The sequence below is a fragment of the Morone saxatilis genome, unplaced genomic scaffold, assembly GCF_004916995.1.
Source record: "Morone saxatilis isolate NCDOM2014 unplaced genomic scaffold, NCSU_SB_2.0 Contig19, whole genome shotgun sequence".
NCBI lineage: Eukaryota > Metazoa > Chordata > Actinopteri > Moronidae > Morone > Morone saxatilis.
This window is the reverse complement of record NW_023339751.1, coordinates 13,824,681-13,829,875: the sequence shown is the minus strand read 5'-3', so window position 1 is coordinate 13,829,875 and position 5,195 is coordinate 13,824,681.

The following is a 5,195-nucleotide window of genomic DNA, read 5'->3' as shown; positions in this document are numbered from 1 at the left end:
GCTTTATTGTTACATATTTAATCCTACAAAAGGTTGTGTTTGCTAATTATAAGCTTATCTAAGCTTAAGCTTAGCACATTTCAAACAGCAATCATGACTTGTTCCCTTTTTTAAATTTTACTCCAGTCACTAGCATTAGAATCTGGTAGCACAGACCTGAAAATTATTTAAATGTTCACCACATTAGGCCTTGATATTGTGATTTGCTTTTGTTTATACACTAGTTGTTAGGATGACAACCAACACACACACACACACACACACACACACACACACAAACACCTCTAATCTGTTCACTGTACAGTGGGTATTTGAGAGGATCAGTAGTGTGCGACTGCATATTTCTGCAGAGACACATTATTTCTTCCCTCAATTCCTCCTGGCAGAGATCTGAGTGTTTGACCTTTTTAAAATGCAAAGCGATTCTTCTACTCCAGAGAGTGAACGGGAGGCTCATGATTGTGCCACTAAATTTGAGGGACTTAATGCAGTAACTCACAGAGAGGGAGAGCTGTTCTGCACCTGCTGAAGTCGAGACTTGGTTACGGGGATACAATAACATCTCCAAGGGTTATGTTAATCTTTAAAGACGGGTTATTCTTATGCTGCTCCACTCTTTACCTCATTTGAATGAATATTTCACTGCAACCTTGAATCAGTCTCTCATGCTTAAATCACCTTATTGCATAGCAGTTCTTTTTACTTGGTCCTGAATGCATACACTTAGATCTTTTGCTTTATAGTCTTTAATATAAAAATAAACTGTTTTTTATCTTTATTCATTAATCTTTCTTTTAATCCATCAAATCATCAGTTACAATTCAAAGTAACCTTGAATATTTCACTATGGATAACCCAGCTCCCTGTGTGCTGACCTCTCTTGTGATTTTATAATAACGTTACACATATTTCACATCTTTCGTCCTTCTTGAGAACAAGAAGTACAGCTAATTTAACTTCAACATCACCACCAGAGCACTTATGATTATCAGCAGCTAAAAAGTGGAAATCATGTTAAACTGGAAATTTAACAACTTATGACACACGCTACATATGGGATATCGTAATGAGCAGCTCATGGGAATGTAATTTACATTTGATAATGATGTCAGACTGTTGAGTGTGCCATTGTGCTGTATGTATCTCCTCCACTAAGTGTGCATACAGTGCAGCAGCAGAAAGATCTTTTTAACATTGCTTTTGAGAGATGCCATAATATGATTCAAACAAAGCCACACAATACCATTCTGACCACACTCACATCTAATTATATTCCACCACATTAAGGCCTCTGACACATTCATAGCAGCCTTTTAAAGACATTCACGGGCTTATATTTATGCCTCCAACAGAATGCAAATGAGGCAGATTTACCCCTTTGACTGGAGAATAAGTGTGAAAACAGTTAATTAGACTTGTTGTGAGGTCTCTGGATGATTTTTGCTTCTCCCCTTCCTACTACAGGAAATAGAAAACTGTGAATGTTTATGTGAGATGTTAAAGCAGTTTTCAAGGCTGACTACATAAACTATAGATACGGTATGTAATGTACCTGAAAGCAGGAAGTTAGACAGTCGCATCTGAAAACAACAGCAGTCTCTGTACTGCGAGCACAGAAAATACCTTCCAAAGGAAGCAGAATTTAAGCTAAATTCTCTGAAGTGTCACTTTGTTTCAGTTGCACTTGTCTTTTCCAATTAGAGGATGTCAAATGTGACTAACCTCATTCTTCACACACTTTTACATCATTTTTCTTAAAATAACAACCTGCATTTGGTCAAGTGTGCGAGACAGTGTGAAGAAGCAGAACCAGTGGGGCGTGTGGTCTGGCCTCTGATCTGTAAATTGGACTAGATTTATCCATTTTAACTAATGACACTAAAATGCTGTGATGTTGAGGTTATGGAGCAGCAGACTAGATGAAACTAAGAGGTGGAGCTTCTTAAGCAGTGATGAAATACTTGGCAATATTGTACAGATGTGGCAAGCCAAACTGAGCCTCTGTTTGAGCTAAGAAGCGTGTTTCTGAGCGGAGCATGTGCAGCAAGCAAGTGTCCATACATGTCGCCTTAAGGCTGCCTCTGCATTGTTGCCCCCTTACTCTAAATATATGATAAAACACAAGATCGGGAACCCAAAAGACTGATTCTGCTTGAAAAACATGACAAATATCTTATGTCTCAAACGACATGGGACATAAATGAAACAAGTTTTTACTCTTATTTAGTGCAATTTGGATATTTAATCACAGTTACAACAGATACAAACTGACACAGCCTAGCATCATATAAACTGTACATAATAAATCATCCTTGTATAGACTATTTTCTTGTTCTCTCTCGGGTGGGATACTTGAACAGACTGCTGCTTGTAGGTCTTTGTTTACAACCAGCCTAATGTAATTATACTCACCACCTACTCACAAATTAGCATGCAAACTGTGTCGGAGGGTTGAAAAATACATGGAGGAATGTGATTTAGTGCGAGGATAGGTCTGATCTTCGAGGCAATGTTTCTGCAGCGCTGCTCGGTGACCTGAGGTCGTCGGACCTCACAGCTGCAAACGTAGCAAGCCGGCCTGAGCAGGACTGAGGCTAATAAGCTCCAAAGTACTCCATTTAGACACACACGTACAGTGCAAAGACACACAAATACACACCCACGGAGCTTGGTAGCCGAGCTATAGCATTGGAGCTCTTATCTTCGCTGAACAAACTCCTCGAGTGATGGGAATGTTCTCAGGATGTTATCTTGTCCTCTGTGGAAATGAGATAGCCAGCCACCTTTATCACCACCCTCAGACTCTGGAGGGCCTCTGACCATTACTGGAACAAGGACCACTAGGCTGCCAGGGGACACTAACCAACTGGCTGCCTGAGAAAAGAGACTGCCAGGGAATTGTAAGCACTGCAAGTGGAATGATTGGAAACAGTCTTATGGTTAGGTGGTTTAACCCAGCCAAGGGAGTCAACTCTATGTCTTGAAGGCCGTTTTGGACTCTACAGTTGCTATGTGGACAGGATGCTGGATGTTTGAACAAGATGAAATGTTAAACATGAAGAGAAGTCATACTGAGAGCCTTGACACATTATTAAAAAGGATATAAGAAGAGAGGAGAAGAAAATCTAAAGAAATCGGGGAAGCTAGACATTAGTTATAATTGGCAAAAGAATAAACAGAAAAAAAACTTCTTTGAGATATGTGATTTAACCGCAGCATCTCCATGGCAACTCTCTTTTCAAGTCACCTCTTTAATGAATAGGTAATGGACAAAATGCTAGATGCACAACTTCATAACGTCAGATCAGATGCCAAAACTGACGTGAGGAGAAGAAGAAAAAAAGGTAGATTTTGTTTGACAAAAAGTGATTTTGCTGTGCACACAACAGAGTATGTCAAAACAGCACAGCAGCCTTTTTTTGAAAAGAAAAAACACACACACATACATACAATGTACCAGGGCAACACATATCTTCCTTCTGTTGCTGTCATTTTGACTGTCTGGCAAATCCACCTCTTGTTTTCAAAGCATTTTTTTCCCTAACAGGTGCAAAACCTCTCAACTCAACACATCAAAGAGACACATGCACCTGCGAATAAATCACAGCAAATGGTAAGAATCCAGACTAGGGCCTCCTAACACCAAAGAGGTAGGATTCAAAGTGTCTGATTTAATATTCATGAAGTGCACGGCTTTGGTGGTTGAATGCTTGTTTACTGAGATGTGTCTTTTGTCCTTGGGAGAAGGTTTGATATTCCACCAAGGAACTGTATTTACATATACTCTGGGTTTTTGCCTCTACATGATATAACACACATATCTCCCCTAACATGGCACATACAGCGCACACAACCACATACTGACTAATGATTGACACGCCATTCAGCGCGCTCTCCTAAGAGTTTCTCGCTCCCCTGTGAAGTATTAAAAGCTTTACTGCTATTCCCGAACAGAGCTAATGAGAGTTTTTGATTATGAACTGTTGGTGGCTTCCGTGCGGAGGAGTTGTTCAAGTTGTGACAAGTCCAAGAGGAAAGTATAGTCTGCAAACTGCACCCACAGGGACAGAGGTGGCAGACAACCAGTGGAGACCAGACAGAACCAACTGTCAAACATAAGCACAGGTGTTTTTCATTAATAAACACTTACTTCCCGCTCAACCCTTCAACACGACTGCACCTCTTTAAAAAGTGTTTTAGATTAATTCAAGTATGATCTCACCACCAAGAATGTTTAGCAGCTATATACAGCAGGCTCATGTTTCAGTGAAATGGCAAGATAGGGTTAAAATAGAGCTGATAACCTTTTTTTTTTCCCTCCCCACTGTGCACCTGTTTTTTTCTGTTTTATCAAAGGTATTGTCTTTACAACCCCTCGCCCTGCAGCTTGGTGTCAGTCGTGCACCTGCAGGCAACAATGTGTGAGATAATCTCAAAGTGAAATCACAAAGGGGCGGCAGTTCCAGATGGATGTCTCACAGCTCTCTGGTCTTGCTATATAAAAACTGTGATATGTATGTCACCTTTTAAAAGTGAAACAAACTCCCACAAGGTCGACACTGCATGTGGAACAGCTAATTACTATACGGCTGAAAAAAGGCTTGTGAGAAAAACCCATCTCCTCGGTGGGTACTTAAAGAAAGAAAGCAGCTGGTCAGAACGTATTCCCTAGAGAAAACATCAGCTATTGGAGAGAGTGGCTGGGGATACTGTTCTCTTAAGTGCTTTTGTCAGAGCAGTGTTCTCTGTTATTTCGCTCCCATGCTTTCTCCTCTCTTGTATGGGCGGCACACACACACATATCCATCCCTTTCATCCTCAGGGGTGAAACAAACCCATGCATTATGACTCAAATCAAGCTTAATTTATTTCACATGCTCTAATGTAATGTCATCATGTTGATATGCATTGAATAAAAATAGCTGGATTCTTTTCTGAATTATTTCCCCCCACACACTTTCTCCAGAGCATGCACATTACACAGGGGTTTTGGTTATTACATTTCTCACACAACTTGGCTGTTGAACAACTCAGTGGATCGTTAGGCCAACTGATAACTCATGCAGACCTGCTGCCCTCTGCTGGCAAAATTGTGAACTACCAGTAATCTACACAGGGCTCCTAAAGTGGCTCTGACTATGCATGATTGTCTTTAGATGCCTCCATTATGCATTTGTAGTTTATTGCTTTTTTTT